The sequence below is a fragment of the Cupressus sempervirens genome, chromosome 6 (genome assembly GCF_028749045.1).
Source record: "Cupressus sempervirens isolate cs-2001-9-10 chromosome 6, ASM2874904v1, whole genome shotgun sequence".
NCBI classification, from domain to species: domain Eukaryota; kingdom Viridiplantae; phylum Streptophyta; class Pinopsida; order Cupressales; family Cupressaceae; genus Cupressus; species Cupressus sempervirens.
The window spans coordinates 137,843,248-137,865,604 of NC_143123.1; the positions used below are offsets into that span (position 1 = coordinate 137,843,248).

General features: G+C 32.8%; 1 long non-coding RNA gene across 1 annotated transcript in view; it reads left to right on the forward strand.

The window, feature by feature from the left end:
- Positions 1 to 20,344, forward strand: part of LOC149551606 (uncharacterized) — a 150,795-nt gene extending 130,451 nt beyond the window's left edge. Inside the window, exon 4 of the long non-coding RNA XR_016353320.1 lies at positions 20,286 to 20,344. This is a non-coding gene — a long non-coding RNA (uncharacterized LOC149551606). The remainder of the gene's footprint in view (positions 1 to 20,285) is intronic.
- The last annotated feature ends 2,013 nt before the right edge of the window (positions 20,345 to 22,357 follow it).

The window sequence follows — 22,357 nt, forward strand, 5'->3', positions numbered from 1 at the left end:
GACCCATCAAAAATTCATATTATGCCAAGATGTGACACATAGTTTTGGGTATGTTTATTCTAAATAAATAAATAATTAAGAATTTTCTACTACAACGTTATCAAGAAAAATAAAAGATTTGTGTCATTACAATTTTTTAAATTTATATTTATAAATGTATTAGGTGAAACATAGAATGTGAGAAATCTTTCAGATTTCAAAAATGTTTCATGGTTTGAAAGTTATAGTTATTTTTCAATCGATATGTTAATCAACATCTTATAGGTATCTTAGATTACAAGTCATCAGATACGTCATCGAAGTTTGGAACAACCCTAAACACTACAAATTCACATTTTTGTGTTCACCATGATAGAAATATTGGCATTGATGTCAAAGACGTTCAGGAGGTTGTCATTGATGACAAGACATCTACATATGTTAGATAAATTTTTTCATTGATATCAAGAGTCAAGACAAGGTTCTCATGGATGTGTAAATGTTGATAAAGATGTACAAAAGTTGCTTCATCTATTCATATTAACTATGAACATTTCAATAATAAGTATACCACACAAAGGGAGTGCATTGATGAAGCAAATATAAAAAAGGGGATTGATTATATTAGCAGCTATATATTTTCCAAGTCAAGCGACCATAAGCAAACAATGACCAAATATTTGTACCTACATAATTATTATTAAAATGAAGCTATAAAATATGTTGGTGATGACGTAATACATAGAGATTAAGAAGAAAATGATAAAAGACTCAAAGACATAGATTCAAAATGAAGCTATTAAATATATGGTGGTATAGAAGATCTATATATATATATATATAGAAGTTAGAATAATAACAAAGAAATTGTATATTCATATAAGAGTATGAGTGTAAAGAGTATATGAAGTGATAAAAGATTATGTTTGGAAAATAAAACATAAGTATAAATCAGATAAAAGAAGAAAAGTTGTGTTAGAAATGTCCATCATCAGTTGAGTCGGTGACATTATTAAGGTGGAAGAGAAGTTTGTGTGAAGTGGGTTGGTGCTCATGAAGATGACAATGGGGAGTTGGTGCTTCCTGTAGGTTGGTGTTTGTGAAGTGTGGGAGTTGGAGCATCTAATGAGTCTATGCTTATAAACATAGGGGTTGTAGCCTCTAGTAGGTCATAGCCTACAAAAAATTGTAAAGAATAGTTTATGTAAGAAAACATTTATTTTTCATGGTTCTCTCTTGCATTGGGTTTCCACATAAAATCTTGTGTAATTGTATTCAAGTGCATAATTGTTTATTTCAGTGTTCAATGATACGAAGGCAATTGTTTGGATAAAAAATTTAAATTGTAAAAGTTGTTAATATACTGATTCCCCCCCCCCCCTCTCCCCCCCCCCAACTTAGTATATTCGTGTCCTCTTCAATTCATATCAAAGCTGATTCCTTCTATAAAGCCTAACCGCTTGAAGGTAGATCTATTGAGCACACATGGGAAAAAGGAAAGGAAATAAAATAAAAAGAAAATTCAAAGAAGATTAATAACAATGCACCAACTAATAGAGTTGAAGTGATTGACAATGAATTCTTTGAAAAAGGAGATGATTCAATATATAGTGATGATTGTATTAATATCGTGGAAGAAAATATATGTAATAAGGTAGCCCTTGGAATATGCATGGTGATAAAAAATGATGATGTGACAAATCAAGATGACCTTGAGAATGATCAAATAGAGATGATAAATGAAGAAGAGGCTGACAATGAGTAGGATGATGTTGATATCATGGAAGAACTTCAATATTCTTACAAAGAAAATAGAAAGCTTAAGAAAAAGAACGCAAAACAAAAATCAGAAATCCAAGAACTGTGTGAAGCCCAAAAATAGTCAAATGGAGTAATTAAAAATTTGAAGGAACAATTAGAAGATGTCAAACTATTTTGAGATGATACAATGAGGAAGTTAAATGCAAACGAAGCGAATTATGCCAAATTAGAGGAAGAAGTCATCGTGTTGAAAAATGATTTAGAGAAAACCACTATCAAATTGAATACAAGTTTTCAATTTGAAAAGAGCTCTGAAATTTTGACAAATATAATTGTATAATGAAAGACCATCCACAAGAAAGATGAGAGTAGGATAACAAACAAGATCATGCATTTAAAGGTTGTTGTACAAAAGATTCATCCAAAAAAATCGAAGGAGTTGAACTTTAAAAGGAAAGGAAAGATACATAAACCTAGCTTTTATGGATACTACTATTGATGCAACTATTATGATCATAAGGCAAGAGAATGTAGAGCACAAATCATAAATTCTCATAGATGGAGAAGTAGAAATAAATATGGGCACTTAGCATAGAATTACGGATATGAGAACAGGAAATCATGCGAAGGATAGAAGAGAAATCAAACAAAAAGAACCTACATTTGTATGGAGAAAGAAACTTGGCAAAGACAAAGAAGATAAAAAATTCTTATGGACATTGAGGAAAAAAAATCATAAAGGAAGAACTATACAAGTTTGGAGAAAGAAGATAACTAAAGGAGAAGAAGAAACCAATGCAAGTGAAACTAGCAGTTTACACACCTCCTAGTTATGAAAAGAGGATGTATAAACTTAAGGGGAGATAAAAAATGAAAATATTCATTAAACCCTTTTAAAAAAGAATGAAATGTTTCAAGATAAGTTGATTTTTTAATGACTATATTCAGAAGATGGTAAGATAGAGCCTTCACATGGGGAGCATTTGATGATAGGTTTTTAGATGGATGTTTGAAACCATCCCTTTGCAATTATTTTTAAAGGGGGAGAGATAAATAAAGAGAGAGAATTTGAAGAGATCAGGAAGTATTTCCATCAATGACAAAGGAAGAGATTGATGGAAATATTGTCAATGATGTCAAAGATGTTCAGGAGATTGTCATTGATGACAAGACATCTACATATGTTAGGTATATTTTGTCATTGATATCATGACTCAAGACAAGGTTCTCATGGATGTGCTGGTGTTGATAAAGATGTGCAACAGTTACTTCATCTATTCATATTAATATGAATACTTCAATTATTAATATACCAGACAAAGGGAGTGCATTGATGAAGCAAATATAAGAAAAGGGGATTGATTATATTAGTAGCTATATATTTTTGAAGTCAAGTGATCATAAGCACAAAAGCGTATGAAGTAAGAAAGGAAGTTGAATTAATGATTAAACAAACAAAGACCAGATATTTCTACCTACAAAACTATTATTAAAACAAAGCTATAAAATATATGTTGGTAATGACCAAATATATAATGATTAAGAAGAAAATGATAAAAGACTCAAAGATGTATATATTCTAAATATATGTGAATGATAATAAAGAACTCTCCATCAGAAACACAACGAATAGTCATAAGTCAATATGCCACATCGAACAATGTTATAAAGGGTGCAACTTCAATAGATAAAAATGAATAGAGAAAATGATGGTTTGTAAATAACATTGGCCAATTTTAAAAATGTCATCAAGAATAGAGGCTTTTATATATATATAAGACTCAATGAAATACTACCAAACTACCAGTATAGATGTACCGCCAATACAAAAATATATTTTGGATATTGCAGTAGTTCACTGGGACAAGAATGACATGAAAAAAATTACCAATCTATGTAAAATCCATAAGCAATAAAGATCGAAGGAAAAACTAATTAATTTGTGATGACAAGATAAAAGCACAATCAAAGGCAAAATTCGTTGACAATATAAGGCAAAAGAAATTGCATCCATCTTCAGTGACTAGGTAGTGTTGTAATAAAGCAAATGGACCCTACGTGGTAGTGCTGAATTGTTGAAACAACAAAGAAATTCGTATTAGGAGCAGATTCAACATAAAAATCAATGGGTGAAATAGTCTTTTGAATTAAAAGGCAAAACTTTCAGATTAAGCATGATAAAGGATTCATTTTATTATGTGCCTCTACTTATTAAGTTAAAGAAAAGATACAAATGAAATTAATTAAGAAAAGGTAAGTTTATATTTGAATACATCTCTTCATTAAGGGACAGACTCTTTTGAGAGTATATAAATAAATATTGAAAGCAATTGGTAATTTGTGTGAGATGTGAATAAAATATAAAAAGAAATAAGGAGTATGTAAAGAAGTGTAAAGCAGATCAGTGAGAAAATATTATAAGGTAAAGAAATATGAAAAGGTGCTAAAATATATATGCAGATTTATTATCTAATCTACATTAATATAAGAAGTCAAAGAAGCAAAACGAAGAAGTGTGTGAAAAGGAAGAATGAAGAGTGAGTGGTATATATAGATTTAAAAAAATCTTATATATATATATATATACCTACCAAAGAAATTATATATTCATATAAGAGTATGAGTGTAAAGAGTATATAAACTGATAAAAGATTATGTTTGGAGGATAAAACATAAGTATAGAGGATAAAAGAAGAAAAGTTGTGGGTTATAAATGTCCATCATCAACTGAGTCAGAAATATTATTAAGGTGGAAGAGAAATTTGTGTGTAGTGGGTTGATGCTCACAAAGACAACAGTGAGGAGTTGGTGCTTGCAGTAGGTTGGTGCCTATGAAGTGTGGGATTTGGATCTTCCAATAAGTGCTCATTAACGTAAGGTTTGAGCCTCTAGTAGGTTGTAGCCTACAAAATATTGTAAAGAATAGCTTATATAAGAAAGCATTTATTTGTCATGGTTTTCACCCGCATTGGTTTTTGACGTAAAATCTTGTGTAATTGTGTTCAAGGGCATAATTATTTATTTTAGTGTTTAATGATATTAAGGAAATTGTTTGGATAAAAGTTTTAAATTGTATAAGTTGTTAATATAGTGATTCACCCCCTCCCACCCCATAGTATATTCCTGTGCTCTTCACACCAAGGAGGCTTGGTGATTACCAAGCCTAATCAGAAACCCAATATTCTCCCACCCAAATATGTAAATGAATCACATGAAAAATGGAGGGTGAGTGTTGAAAGTTGAGGAAGGGTCATGATTATCCCCTCCATGATCCATGTGATGATTATGATACATTACACTTGATCATATGGGTCAAAAGGGGTCATAGGTTATCCTATGACCCCTTTTGACCCATATGAGCAAACAAAATGTGTCCCTAGGATTCCCTAGCTAGGAACCCTAGGGACATAAGTTGTAATCAAATGTGTCGAAAGGACCTATGACCCCTTTTGACACATATGAACAAATGAAACATGTTGAAATACTATGGAAAGAATATCCTATATACTATATCATATTATATTACAAAATAATATATTCTATTTATTATATAATATAATATATTATATTGTAATATAATTAAATATATAATAAAACAAAAAAAAAGATCATTTCTAATAGAAAGGACCCTATTTACATAACAATAAAAAAACACACTTGACTTGGACATCACCTAGATCATGGAGGGGATAATCATGACCCTTCCTCAACTTTCAATCCCCACCCTCCATTTTCCATGTGATTCATTTACATATTTGGGCAGGAGGATATCAGGTATTCGATATTTTACTGGTGAACTTTAAAAAAAATGAATGTAGTCTCCTTACCTGAGGCATGCAAATATCCAAACGCTTTTTCATGGGATTTGAGAGTTTTGCAGGTAAAATGCAAAATTTGGGTCCCAGACCTTCAAAAAGTGGCCAAATCAATTGATTAGGTGTCTTGAAATTGATGACGTTATGGGGAGCAGTAGTAGGCAGTAGTAGTTGAGAATTGGCAATAAAGACCATGCCCCACATCCAAAACATTATTTGGAGGTAAGTCAAACAATGTTTTTCAAACAATTTTGTGAGACTAATCTGACATTGCATATATCACAAAGGGCTTTTGAATCACTAAAGCCATTTTATTGTGTGCCACTTAAGATTTGAAATACATGTTAGAAATATCATATGGAGTTTTCTATGCACCATGAAGTATTATGCTCCATCCATTATGCTTTTCATATTAATGAAATTTTGAAAATTTGTAATGCTAGTTGCCTTCCAAAATCATCAAGGTCCTTATGAGATCAATTATTATGTCTTAGAGATGATGGTTGTTTCTTTTATATAAATGCTTGTTTAAATAAGAAGTGCTAACAATGTGGTTGTTTATCAAAAAAATTGACATGTTTCCATGAGGACTGCGAAGAAGATATTGTAAAGACAATAGTTTCAAATAAGTTTTGTGAAATAGTGGAATACACATTGAATAATGGAGGTGAAGGCTCTAGATGTGATTTGGTTGCAAAACAAATGTATGGCTGATTTTATCTCTGATTTCAAGGAAAATCTAGAATGGAAGGCATAGTCATAGGTCTCAGGTGGTTGGATCAACAATTTAGAATGTGTAAGGACACTTTCCCCATTGACACTATTTTAGTAGTCGACTTTGTAGAGAACTATACATTACAACCTCAAAATGAGACATAATCTCAAATTACAACTCCATTTAGATAGCTATTTTTGTCCACATAACATATAGGCAATGCCCCTAATAGTGCAGAAGATAATCATAGAGTACCACTTTTATATGAATGATGATAGATCTCACTCTCATGAGTTTGTCCAACATTATCTTGAGAATTATTTCGAAATCTTGCAAGAACATGTTGTTGCTATGGATAGACATCTCATTTGGTTAGATAATTGTGTTGGTCAATTCAAGAATGCTTGTATGTTTTATTGGCTATGTAGAATGCTTGTCAAGATGGGTGTACCTCATATTTGGAGCTTTTTTGAGTCCAAACATGGGAAAGAGGAGCATGATGGAGCAGGGGGGCATGTGTGAAGAGAGCTCTAGTCAAGGAGCAAATGAGATTTCAGCAGAAAAACTTATTGATGCTTGAACCGTTAGTCATGATATCATTCTGTTAGCATCGTTCGCTCTAGATGGCTAGGTGAACCCTAGTGACACCACTATTTTGTCCACCGAGAGCCTATAAATTTCATGAGCACCTTGAACTGGAACATCTCCAAGGTGCCCTAATCATGTTTGGGCAACAATCTTCTGACGCTTGTAACTCAGAACTCGTGAGGCCTATTGACAAAGTGTCACTGTGATATCAATGTCTACAAAAACCTCTCTCAATTTTGCAAGATTAAATTTCATTTGAAATTAGTACAATGATCTTGGTAGATGCCAAACCTCACAGTATTCCTTAGTGAATCAATGCACTACTGCGCAATTTTTGAACTGTTCATCATGGCATCTTTTTGTTCACATCATTAGCTCCACATGGCTAGGTGAACTTTAGTGACACCACTGTTTCATCCACAGAGAGCCTTGAAAGTTCGTAAGCACCTCAACTGAAAGATCTCCAAGGTGCCCTAAGCACATTTGGGCAGTGATCTTTCAATGCCTATAACTTGAAACTCATGAGGCCTATCAATAAACTGTCAAATGGTAAATGACTCTGATATCAATTTCTACAATAACCTCTCTCGTTTATGGGAGATCCAGTTTCATTTGAAATTGACACAATGATCTCGATTGATGCAAACCTTGTCATGTTGCTTAGTGAATTAGTGCACCACTGTGCAACTTTCCAACCATTCGTCATGGCGTCATTTCACTGGCACCATTAGCTCCGGATGGTTGGGTGAACACTAGTGACACCACTATTTTTTCCACGGAGAGTCTAGATTTTTTGTGAGAACCCGAACTAGAGCGTCTCTAAGGTGCCCTAAGCACATTTGGGCAGCGATCTTCTGACGCTTGTAACTCAAAGTTCATGATGCCTATTGACAAACTATAAAATGCTACAAGATATTGATATCGATGTCTACAATAGCCTCCCTCAATTCTGGGAGATTAAATTTCTTTTGAAATTGGCATAGTGATCACAGTCTATGCCAAACCTCATAGTGTTCTTTAGAAAATTGGTGTGCTACTGTGCAACCTTCAAACCATTCACCATGGCATCATTTTTTTGACATCCTTAGCTCTGAATGGATGGGTGAACCTTGGTGACACTAGTATTTTATCATCGGAGAGCCTAGAATGTTTGAGAGCACCCCGAATTAGAGCATCTCCAAGGTGCCCTAAGCATGTTTGGGCAATGATCTTCTAACGCTTGTAACTTGAAACTCGTGAGGCCTATTAACAAAATGTAAGATGCTAAAGGTTTGTAATATTGATTTCTACAATAAGCTCTTTCAATTATGGGAGATTCAATTTCATTTGAGATTGGCACAGTGATCTCGGTTGATGCAAAATCTCACAGTGTTCCTTAGTGAATTGGTACACCATTGTGCAACTTTTGAATTGTTCATCTAGGCATCATTTTGTCAATGCCATTAGCTTTGGAAGGCTAGGTGACACCACTCTTTCGTTCATGGAGAGCCTAGAACATTTATGAGAAGCCCGATCTAGAGCATCTCTAATGTGCTCTGAGCATACTTGGGCAACAATCTTTTGACGCTTGTAACACGAGCTCATGAGGCCCATCAACAAAACTATTAGATGCTATAGGATCTTGATATTGATTTCTACAATAATTTGTTCCAATTTTGGGAGATTCAATTTAATTTGATATTGGCACACTGATCTTGGTCATTGCCAAACCTCGCAATGTTCCTTAATAATTGGTGCAACACTGAAAATTTCAAACCCTTCGTCGTGGCATCGTTTTGCTAATGCCATTAGCTCCGGATGGCTTCAGGAACCCTAGTGATACCACTATTTTGTCCAAAAAGAGCCTTGAACAGTAACGAGCACCACGAACCAAAGCATCTCCAAGGTGCCTTAAGCATGTTTGGGCAACAATCTTCTGACGCTTCTAACTTGGAGCTCTTGAGGCCTATCAACGAACCGTAAGATGTGAAAGGTTTGTTATTGATGTTTAGAATACCTCTCTTAGTTCTAAGAGATTCTATTTCATTTGAAATTAGCATAACGATCTCAATTGATATGACATTTTGTAGTGTTCCTCAGTGAATCGATGCACCACTGCACAACTTTCGATTTGTTCATCTTGGCATCATTTTTTCAACGCCATTAGCTTCGGATGGCTAGGTGAACCCTAGTGACACCACTTTTTCATCCACAGAGAGCCTAGAACGTTCACGAGAAGCCTTAACCACAATGTCTCCAAGGTGCCCTAACCACATTTCGGTAGCTATCTTTCAACGCTTGTAATTTGAGCTCATGAGGCCTATTTATGAACTATTAGATGCTACTGGATTGTGATATTGATGTCTATAATAGCCTCTCGCACTTCTGGGAGATCCAATTTCGTTTGAAATTGACAGAGTGATCTCGATCGATGCCAAACCTTGCAATGTTCCTTAGTAATTGGTACACCACAATGCAACTTTTGAACCATTCATTGTGGCATCATTTCGCCAGGGCTATCAGCTCTGGATTGTCGGGGGAACCCTAGTGATACCACTGTTTCATCCACAGAGAATCTAGAACGTTTGAGAGCATTCCAAACTGAAGCGTCTCCAAGATGCTCTAAGCACATTTTGGCAGTAATCTTGTGACACTTGTGACTTGGAGCTCATGAGGCCTATCAAAAAATTGTCATGCTAAAGGTCTATAATATTGATGTCTACAATAACCTCTCTCAAATCTAAGTGGCTCAATTTTGTTTGAAATTGGCACAACGATCTCGGTTGATCCAAAATCTCATAGTGATCCTTGGTGAATTGGTGCACCACTGTGCAACTCTCGAACCATTCATCTTGGCAATGTTTTGTTGACATTGTTAGGTTCAAATGGCCGAGTAAACCCTAGTGACACTACTGGTTCATCCACGAAGATCCTAGAATGTTTGTGAGCACCCCAAACCAATGCATCAACAAGGTTCACTAAGCACGTTTGGGCAATGATCTTTTGACGCTTGTAACTTAGAGCTTGTGAGGCCTATTGATGAACTATGAAATGCTATAGGATTGTGATATTGATTTGTACAATAACCTCTCAGTTATGAGAGATTCAATTTCATTTGAAAATAGCACAACAATCTCGATTGATGCCAAACCTTGCAATTTTCCTTAGTGGATTGGTGCACCACTACACAACTTTCAAACCGTTTGCCATGGCATCATCTCATCAGTACTGTTAGCTCCAAATGGTCGGGTGAACCCTAGGGACATCACTGTTTCATCCATGGAGAGTCTGGAACATTCATGAGCACCCCAAACTAGAATGTCTCCAAGTCGCCCTATGCATATTTGGGCAGAAATCTTCTAACGCTTGTAACTCAAAACACTTAAGGCCTATTGACAAGCTATTAGATGGTAAAGGACCATGATATCAATATCTACAATAACCTCTCTCTATTTTGCGAGATTCAATTTCATTTGAAATTGACAAAGCGATCTTGGTCGATGCCAAACCTCATAGTGTGCCTTAGTGAATTGGTGCACTACTTTGCAATTTTTGAACCATTCGTCATGGCATCGTTTCATCATCATCATTAGCTCTGGATGGCCGGGTGAACCCTATAACATTCAAGAGTGTCTTGAGCTTGCGCGTCTCCAAGGTGCTCAAAGCACGTTTGTGCAATGATCTTCTAACACTTGTAACTCGGAGGTCGTGAGGCCTATTGAAAAATTGTTAGATTCTTTAGGATTTTGATATCAATGTCTACAATAATCTCTCTCATTTATGAGAGATTTAATTTCATTTGAAATTGGCACAATGATCTCGGTTGATACCAAACCTCATAGTGTTCCTTAGTGAATAGGTGGACCACTGCACAACTTTTGGTATCGTTCATTATGGCATCATTTCGTTAATGTTTTTAGCTCTAGATGGCCAGGTGAAATTCAATAACACTAATGTTTCATCCATGGAAATCCTAGAATGTTCACGAGCACCTTGAACAAATATTCATCAATCCACACTTAAAAAATTATATCGTGCTTTTACTACCATGCTTGGGGTTGTGCAGTATATTTGTTTCAATTATTTATGAATCATTGTCACTTTAATTGAGGTAAGGGATGATGACTTTTAATTGCAATTCCCAATGGTGAATGTGCAATGACTAATGCTCAAAGTTTACCTATCAAGAGTAATATATTTGCAAGAAAAAAACATATCTACCATTAAAAAAATGGTAGGGAATGTGGTCGACTTTCAAACCAAACCATTCTGGTGCATTTACAATAAACAAATTTCTTTGCTATAACTGTGTTTCCCATCGATGCATTTGCAATAAACAAATTTCTCTGCTATAATTGTTTTTCCCATTTTATAACCTTTCCCAATTCTAAGAGATTCAATTTCATTTGAATAAACAAATTTCTTTTGCACTACACAACTTTCGAACCGTTTGTCATGATATCATTTCGTGAGTTCGATTAGCTCTAGATGGCCAGGTGAACCACGTCCATGGAGAGCCTAGAATGTTCATAGCACCCCTAACCAAAAAGTTTCCAAGGTGCCCTAAGCATGTTGCAAAACAATATTTTGACCATTGTAACTCGAAACTCGAGAGGCTTATTGATGAACTATTAGATGATAAAGGACTATGATATCGATGTCTATAATAACCTTTTAGTTATGAGAGATTCACTTTCATTTGAAACTGTCACATCGATCTCAGTCGATGCCAAACCTCACACTGTGCCTTAGTGAATTGGTGCACTACTATGCAACTTTTGAACCATTCATCATGGCATCGTTTCATGAGCGGCATTAGCTTTGGATGGTCGGGTGAACCCTAGTGGCACCTCTCTTTTGTCCACGGAGAGCCTAGAATGTTCAAGGGTACATCAAGCCTAAGCGTCTCCAAGGTGCTCAAAGCACATTTTGGCAACGATCTTTTAACACTTGTAACTAAGAGCTCATGAGGCCTATCAATAAATTGCCAAATACCTAGGATCGTGATATCGATGTCTACAATAATCACTCTCATTTATGTGAGATACAATTTCATTTGAAATTGGCACATTCATTTTGGTCAATGCCAAACCTCGCAGTGTTCCTTAGTGAATAGGTCCACCAATGCACAACTTTTAGAACTGTTCAACATGGCATCATTTTGTTAGTGCCATTAGCTCTAGATGGTTAGGTGAACTCTGGTGACACCACTATTTTGTCCACAGAGAGCCCACAATCCTCATGAGCACCCTGAACCGAAACACCTCCAAGGTGCCTTAAGCATGTTTGGGCGACAATATTTCAATGATTGTAATTCAAAACTCGTGAGGCCTATTGATGAAGTGTCAAATGGTACAAGATCATAAAATTGATGTCTTCAATAAAATCTCTCAGTTCTAGGAGATTAAATTTCATTTGAAATTAGTACAATGATCTTAGTTGATGCCAAACCTCACAGTGTTCCTTAGTGAATTGGTACATCACTGCTCAACTTTTGAACCATTCATTGTGGCATCTTTTTGTTGCTACCATTAGCTCTTGATGGTTGGCTGAACTCTAGTGACACCATTGTTTCGTCCAAGGAGAACCTTGAATGTTAGCAAGCACCCCAAACTGGAACTTCTCCAAGATGCCCTAAGCATGTTTGGGCAATGATCTTCCGACACTTAAAAATCGTGATGCCTATCAAGGAAGTGTCAGATGAGGCATGATCGTGATATCAATGTCTACAATAACCTCTCATTTCTGGGAGATTCAATTTCATTTAAATTAGCACATCGATCTTGATTGATGCCAAACCTCGTAGTGTTCCTTAGTGAATCAGTGCACCATTGTGCAACTTTCAAATTGTCCGTCGTGGCGTCATTTCATTGGCACCGTTAGCTCCAGATGGTTGGGTGAACCCTAGTGAAACCATTGTTTCGTCCACGAAGAGCCTAAAATGTTTGTGAGTACCTCAAACCAGAGCATCTCTAAGGTGTCCTAGGCACATTTGGGCAATGATCTTTCAACGATTGTAACTTGGAGCTTGTGATGCCTATTGATGAACTGTCATATGTTATAGGACAGTGATATCAATGTCTACAATAGCCAATCAATGTCTACCACTGCACAATTTTTTGAACCATTTTTCATGGCCTCGTTTTGTCAGCAATGTTAGCTCTAGATGAGTGGGTGAACCGTAATGACATCATTGTTTCATCCACGGGGAGCCTAGAACGTTCAAGAGCACCCCAAACCAGAGCATTTCTAAGGTGCCCTAAGAATGTTTGGGCAATGATCTTCTAACACTTGTAACTCGGAGCTAATGAGGCTTATCAACAAATTGTAAGGTGCTAAAGGTTTGGAATTTTGTTTGACATTGGCACAACAATCTCAATTGGTACAAAATCTCATAGTCTTCCTCAGTGAGTTGGTGCACCACTACACATCTTTTGAACCGTTTGTACTGACATCATTTTGTAAATGCCGTTAGTTTTAGATGGATGGGTGAACTCTAGTGACACCACTATTTCATCCACGAAGAGCCTAGAATGTTCATGAGCAGCCCGAACTGGGGCGTCTCCAAGGTGCCCCTAAGCACATTTGGGTAGCAATCTTCCAACACTTGTAACTTGAGCTCGTGAGGCCTATTGACAAAATTATAGATGCTACAAGACCTTGATATCGATGACAAACATCATACTTAAGCATTCCCATGCCATAAATTGTATTTATGAACTATGAGCATTAATTTATTATCCGCAATGAACTAAGATTAAACCACCTTATTTGCAATTAAAAAGAGTAACTCCACGGATTGCAGCAAGTCCATAACATTAGATAGGAAAATGGAGACCATATGTGAGGGGGACAAAATTTGTTTTGATCTTGGTGAGAGGATATGCTCACCAATTAATCTCTGGATAGCTTGACGAATCACCGACGAATGACAAATGAAAACTTTGTCAAACAAAATATCATCCACATGAGCAGGCGACAGAAGCTTTGTCTCCCTTGGAAGTAGAAAGATTTTGTAGTTGCAAGACACCAATTCCTCATGAAACAAATTATAGGAATCACATCACGCACAAAAGGCAAGAGAAGAATCCATAATGTAGTCTACACCCACAACAACAGATGTGAAGCTGATTTTAATATGATGGGGACCAACAATACCAGAGAAACCAAACAATAGGGTTTCTGCCAAACTACACGTAAATTTACGAGCACATCGCACATAGAGTGAATATCTCCCATGACAACATATACATTGCACAATGAAATCACATGGCAATTTGTACTTTGTATATGAGTTTGTAATCGAATTAAGATGCTTGCGTGTGAGAGATGAAGTGGTAGCCGCCAAAATGCAGAGTGCGCAAACATAATTACTTCAAGTATCATATAGTGTACTAAGAACCCACATCACATAAAATCTGCAACTAGCAACGAACTCAATGTCAAATCAACTCACTTACTTGCAAGCAGTGGTTTTAATTTATTAGTTGGTAGTTGGTAGTTGGTATTTTAATTTATTAGTTGGTAGTTGGTAGTTTTAATTTATTAGTTGGTAGTTGGTAGTTTTAATTTATTAATTAGTAGTTGGTAGTTAGTGGTTTTAATTTATTAGTTGATAGGTGGTATTTATTAGTTGTTGGTAGTTTTAATTTATCAGTTGATAGTTGTTAGTTGATAGAATTAATTTATTAGTTGGTATTTTTAATTATTAATTATTATTTTAATTTATTAGTTATGTGAGGCCTCGCCACCGACCCATCATAGCATAGTGATACATTACTCTTATTTTGTTATCCGCAACTCGAGATGTCGAGACATTATCTGATACTTAGAACATATTTTATTATTTCATGTTGTGTGATGTTATTTTCAGATATATTTGATGATTGTCATTTAATGCTCATGTATATGTATGTTGATGAAATCAGTAAAATGTGGGATTAACACATTGAGTTGGAATCTTTATGATTAAGGATATAAGTAGGATGCAAGAAAACCCTGATTTATGTATGTTTCAAATTATGTAAATTTCTGATACGTATATATGTACATGTGATTTTCGGGACTACTGATGTGTGCAATGAGTGTGCAGATATTTAGCCGAGAAACCCTACGGAGGAACAAAACTGATCTCCATGTGCTAAAATTTGGAAACCCTATTGTTCGTAATTATGCTCTTTCAGTGTCGCTTGACACTTGTAAAATGTTTACGTGCTTAATTTGCTAGTTAGAGTTGTTAGATGGACCTATTTTATTCCTAGATTTTATTTTGTCTCTTAAACTCTTTCCTAAGGCTTTTAACATGTTTTTATCCTAACCTAAGGGTATAGGTATGGGTTAGGGGTCTTTTCCAACCCCTAAGCCCCTAGCTTTGACTTTTGAGGGCACTCAAAAAGTCCCTTTTTGCCTTTGTGCGAAAATTGCAAGTGGTTGTCTTGAGTTGTCTTACCCCACCTCCTTTTAGGGTTTAACCATGGTGTAGGTTGAGTTAGGAGTTTCTAGAGTGGCTAGTGGGTGGAAACAGTTATTGCTCCTTTTGGGTGGTTGAGTTGGAGGCTTATTTAGAGGCCTTCCTTGGTCTAGTGGTTTGGTTACCCAATCTCTACATTTAGAGAAGATTTCTTGAAGCTTGAAGGAAGGAGGGATACTCTACTCAAATTTGTTCATTGCCATTACCTCTTTGAGAAAGTAGGAAACTCCCATCTCCCTTATTCAGTTTTTATGTTTTGTTTCATGTTCTTGTTACCTTGTTGTTGTTTTACTGTTGCATGGTTGTGGGTATGTTGGGAAGATTTGTAAACCTTGTTATTTTGGTTGTTTTCCTTTCTTGTTTATGTTTGCAATTTTGAGTTTCCTTGCATGGGTGTTTTGGTATTACTCACCCTAGGAGAGGGCAGAAGTGACCAATTTTGGGAGAGGTCTGTTTAGTTGGACTCCAACCTGTGTAGAGTCTCTTCTCAGGATGAGAAGAGGGATAAAGGGTAGGGTGTTATGGGCCCCTACCCGTCAGCACAAACTTGGTATGAGTATGGCAAGTTAGAATGGAAGAACGAAAGTTCTTGGTTATTGGCCCCGATTGGGCATCTGAATTGGTGTTGTGCTTGACTTCTCCAGTTGGAAGAATCCACCTCTCCCTAGTCTTGATTCACTGTGAATCTTATTGTGTAAACCATGTATGATTATGCATGCTTGATGTTCTTTTGGTTCTGCTTGGTTGTCACCCGATCAGTTATTGGTTTCTTCCATGGTTCTTGAAATGAGATTTAGAAGCCATTACAAACTCCTTGATTTGATCATGAAGAAAATGTGATAAAATTATTGAAAATTGGGATTGAGATCCTATTGTAAATTGTAATTTTTTTTAAAAATCTTATTATATATGGCAACGAAACCGGGTTTTCTTCCTGATTCTTTCCCGACTGAGCCTTGAATCAGGTTGATAATAAAATAAGTGATTGAGTAAATTTACTTCTCTTAAAATTTTCGTATTCTATGTTGTCATATAAATGTGTATCAAAGATAAGATGCAACCATGATGTTCAATTATACATGAATCAATTTGTGATGTATGGTGATGCCTCTATTCATATGGACTGTAGAGAGAGATGTTGCTAATCCATGTAAATGCATGGTGTCTTTATCAAGTTTGAAATGATTTAGTTCATGGTTGATTGTGTTGAAAATAAATTTGCAAGAACATGTAGGAAGAATTATGTCAAGAGATCCAAGCTAAAATTGAAACATGATAGAGAAATAACTTTGTGTATTTTGATACTCCTTTCAAAAGGAATGGAACATTATCATTTTGATCTCTTATTTTCTCAATTGCCTTAAGACTAGTTTAGTCATTATGTTGTTCCAATGTTGCTCCATTAGTTTTATTAGATAGTTAAATGAATACGTAGATGGTTATTTCATGTAATGTGGTTTCATTGAAATGCATGGCCATTTGAGGTTCATGGAAACAATAAACTAGAAATTTATAAGAGAATGCATACACCTAGTGTGGTAATATAGTTGCAAAAGAAAAATATACATTGAGTTTCAAGAGAGAGTAGACAAATTATCAAATAATCCACCTACAGGATGCTGGAGTTTGTATGAGAGAATGTGATAATCTTTGGTTTGCAACAGAGAATATTCTAAGAATCTATTAGTGTTTAAAATTATAAATAAAACTATATATATATATATATATATATATATATATATATATATATATATAAATGATATCTAATAAAATGCATAAATTATTAAACCTTAATAACTTAAATATCCTAAACTTCTATCATCTACCTAATAAACTTTTTGCATTAAATCCTTACCCAAGTCTCCTTGGGCGTCAGCTTCTGGGTTGTTGTTTTTAATTGTTCTTTTTCTTTAGCATATGTCAAATCGACATGGGGGGGGTGACGTCACCCTGCCCCATGTCCCATCCCTCTTGTTTCTTTTACCTAGCGCTAGCCTCATGTTTGGATGGGATGGCAGCGTCCAAATCTTGTTGCAAATTTATTTCTTTTTGGGCTATGCGTTCTCCCTAGGTCGTTGCCTTAAAGGGATTCGCCTGTACCCTTTTTGCAGGTGCGGCCCATGGAGCGCCCAGTCAGCGCTTGGGCAGCGCGCCAGTCCTTGCCTAAGGACCAAGTGTCAGCTTAGGGTAGGGGTAGGGGGGAAAGGCTTAGAATAGGGGGCTAGTTGTGGGTAATTTCACATTTAAGTTTCTTTTAGTGTGTAATTAGTATGTTTAGTTAGTTTATTAATTATGTTAAGTTGTGTTTTATTTAAATGTTATTAAATATGTTAGAGTGTTAAGAGTTTAGTTTAGTTGTAGTTAGATTAGGAGATAGTGTTAGGTTAGTTTAAAACTTTAAGTTTAGTCTTAGATTAGTTAGTTATTTTATTATTTGATCTTAGTTTCTTTATTGACATTATTAATTTTTTTTATGTATATATATCTAGTTAGTTTAACATGAAATTTTAAAATGTTAAAGAATAATTAGTTGAATTAATAAAGTTTAAGGTTATCTTATGTTTGTTTAAGGACGTTGTTTGTAATTGTTAATATTTCTTTTGTTACTTAGTTATGTTTAAATACTAATTAGCTAGTTTTAATTTAAATGTACTCCAATTGTTTGACCATTAAGTAGATTAAATTATCGATTAATTGGCTATTTAAATAAATTTTAAGGTAGTTTTTGATTGATTTGTTATTGCAAGAAATTTTAGATCCGAATTCATGTACATTGTTATGTAAGTAAATTTGATTGCATATCATTGCAAATTAATGTAAATGTTAAAACCAATAGAATATGTTGGATTGTTTCATTTATCTTTTAGTCAAAGTTAAGTGTAACTTACATTTTTTTAATATCTTTTCATATGTTTAATTCTTAAATGGCATAACTTAAGATTGATATCAATCTAGTAACAAAAGTTTCAAAATCTTAACAATATAATCGCCCTCATGTTTATAACCTTAAGACGTAAAGTAAAGAACCTGTACTAAAACTATTATCAATCATTTCAAACCTAGGGCATGTTTAATTATTAATTCAAAAAAAAATTGTGTGTGTGTTTTGCCTTCAAGTTTCGGGCATGACAAGTTAGTAGTTGATAATTTTAATTTATTAGTTGATAGTTTTGGTGGTTGGTAGTTTTAATCTATTAGTTGGTGGTTTTAGTTGGTAATTTTAATTAGTATGTTTTTAGTTGAAAGTTTTAATTTATGAGTTGGTAATTTTAATTGGTAATTTTACTTTATTAGTTGATAGTTTTGATTTTTAGAGTTTTAATTTGCTATTAGTTGATAGTTTTGATTTTTAGAGTTTTAATTTATTAGTTGGTAGTTGGTATTTATTAGTTATTAGTTGGTAGTTTTAATTTATTATTTGGTAGTTAGTAGTTTAAATATTTTATTAGTTGATAGTTGATAGTTTAAAATGATTAGTTATTAATTAGTAGTTTTAATTTATTAGTTGGTAGTTGGTAGTTTTAATTTATTATTTAGTAGTTTTAGTTGGTAATTTTTTTTTTAGTTGGTAGTTGAGATTTTTAATTTATTAGTTGATAATTTTAATTTATTAATTGTTAGTTGACAGTTTTAATTTATTAGTTGGTGGTTTAATTGATAATTTTAATTAGTAATTTTATTTTATTAATTGATTGTTTTAATTTTCAAAGTTTAAATTTATTAGTGTATCTATATATTTGATAGTTTTAATTGAGAATTTTATTTTATTAGTGTATCTATATGAGTGACAATTTTAATTTATTAGTAAATCTATATGAATGACAGTTTTAAATGAGAGTTTTAATTTATTATTGTATCTATATGTATTATAATTTTAATTGGTAAACTTATTTTTTGATTAGTTGGTAATTTTAATTTATTATGATAGTTGGTAGTTGGTATTTATTAGTTGATAGTTGATAGTTTTAATCTATTATTTGGTAATTTTAATTTATTAGTTGGTAGTTGATAGTTTTAATCTATTATTTGGTAATTTTAATTTTTTAGTTGAGAGTTGAGAGTTTTAATTTATTGGTTGGTGGTTAGTTGGTAATTTTAATTTATTAATTGTTAGTTGACAATTTTAATATATTAGTTGGTGGTTAGTTGGTAATTTTAATTTATTAATTGTTAGTTGACAATTTTAATATATTAGTTGGTAGTTTTAATTGATAATTTTAACATTTTTAATTTATTAGTAAATCTATATAGATCCTAGTTTTAATTTATTAGTATATCTATATTGATGACAGTTTTAATTGAGAATTTTAATTTTGTAAATGAGAGTTTTAATTTATTACTGTATCTATATGTATTATAATTTTAATTGATAAATTTACTTTATTAGTTGGTAATTTTAGTTGATAATTTTAATTTATTAGTTGGTAGTTTTAATTTATTTTTTGATAGTTGAGAGTTTTAATTGGTATGTTCTTAGTTGAAAGTTTGAATTTATTAATTGATAGTTTTAATTTTTAGAGTTTTAATTTATTAATATATCTATATATATGATAGTTGGTTGTTGGTATTTATTAGTTGGTTGTTGGTATTTATTATTTGGTAGTTGGTAGTTGATAGTTTTAATCTATTATTTAGTAATTTTAATTTTTTAGTTGATAGTTGAAAGTTTTAATCTATTGCTTGGTGGTATTAGTTGGTAATTTTAATTTATTAGTTGTTAGTTGACAGTTTTAATTTATTAGTTGGTAGTTTTAATTGATAATTTTACTTTATTAGTTAATAGTTTTAATTGATAATTTTAACATTTTTAATTTATTAATAAATCTATATGAATGACATGTTTAATTTATTTGTGTATCTATATGAATGACAATTTTAAATGAGAGTTTTAATTTATTAGTTGTCACTGTATCTATATGAGATTAGTAAGGATGCCAATTTCTTCTAGAATATGCTGTCCTCTAACATTCTTTGGCAGATTTGGAAATGCAGGAATGAAGAAAAGTATCAAGGTAAGCCAAGGGGCAGATTTGGAAATGCAGGAATGAGGAAAAGTATCAAGGTAAGCCAAGGGTTCTTACTGAGTTTTTTCGAAAACCCACATTTTAAAAATCTTCTTGCAAGTGCAAAATACCATGGTTATTGAAAAGGACAAATTAAGTAGATTTCTTAAAGTTGGGCAAGCTTCTTTTTTTGTTCACGAACTTAAGTATGGCTATCAGTGGGATAATCTATAGATGTTTGAGCACACATGTTGGAAGCTGATCCAAGCTATTAAGAGAAACCATAATGCCAGGAAAGAGGATATCTTTATGCTATCCCAGATTCAAGAACGGAAGACTATTGTTTGGATGGAAGGCCCATTCAGTTGGACCGCTTGGGTTGATTTGTACTGCGATATTTTGTACTAGCCTTGTGCTGTTCGATTTTTGTTGTTCTTTGATGTTCTCTAGCTGGTCTTTTGCTACTATGGCTCTGGTTTGAGGCTTTACCTCTTTTGTAGTGCTCGGAATACAGTGTAACCCTTTTTTGATCTCTCTATATCTAAGAGAAAAAAAGAATTTTAATTTATTAATGTATCTATATAAATTGTAATTTTAATTTATTAGTTGATTGTTTTAATTTATTAGAATATCTATATGGATTGGAATTTTAAATTACTAATTGTTAGTTTTAATTTATTAGTTGACAATTTTAATTTATTAGTTATTAATTATTAATTTATTAATTAGTAGTTGGCAATTTTAATTATTAGTTGGTAGTTTTTAAATTTATTATTTAACAGTTTTAATTTACTAGTTGATAGTTTTAATTTATTAATTGGTAATTTTAATTTATTAGTCGGTAGTTTTAATTTATTAGTTAGTAGTTTTAATTTATTAATTGGTAGTTCGTAAATTTTAATTTATTAGTTGATAATTTTAATTTATTAGTTAGTAATTTAATTTATTAGTTATTAGTTGATAGTTTATAATTTTAATTTATTAGTTGAGAGTTTTAATTTATTAGTGTATCTATATGGATTGTAATTTTAATTTATTAGTTGGTAGTTTAAATTTATTAGTCATTAGTTGGTAGTTTTAATTTATTGGTGTATTTGTATTGATTATAGTTTTAATCATTATTATCTATATGGATAATAGTTTTAATTTATTAGTATATCTATATTGATGGTAGTTTAAATTTATTAGTCGTTAGTGGGTAGTTTTAATTTGCCGTTAGTGTATCTATATGGATGATAGTTTTAATATATTATTGTATTTATATAGATAATAGTTTTAATTGAGAGTTTTAATTTATTAGTATATCTATATGTATGATAGTTTTAGTGTATTAGTGCATTTAAATGATGATATTTGTAATTTATTAGTGTATCTATATAAATATTTGTTTTAATTTATTTGTGAATTTATTTATATCATAGTTTTAATTTGTTAGTGTATCTATATGGATTATAGTTTTAATTTATTATTGCATTTATACGGATTGTAATTTTAATTTAGTACCACGAGGACGGAGGAGACTAGAACCCGTGACCAACCCCCTGCAACAGGGAAGATCTAGCCAACCGAGCTAGGGCCAGAGTTTTGATTTATTAGTGTATCTATATGGATGATAGTTTTAACATATTAGTGTGCTTAAATGATGGTATTTGTAATTTATTACTATATCTATATGGATAGTTGTTTTAATTTATTTGTGTATTTATACTGATTATAGTTTTAATTTATTAGTGTATCTACATTGATTATAGTTTTAATTTATTAGTATATGTATATGCATTTGTAATTTTAATTTATTAGTGTATCTATATGGATGGTTGTGTGTGTGTGTGTGTGTGTGTGTTAATTCAAATTTTTGATTTATTAATTTATTTATATGGAAGATAGTTTTCATTTATTAGTGTATCTATATGGATGATAGTATTAGTTAAAAGTTTTAATTTTTTAGTGTATCTATGTGTATGATAGTTTTAACTATATGGATGATAATTTTAATTTAATAATAGTGTGACTGTTTTAATTTATTAGTGTATTTATATAGATGATA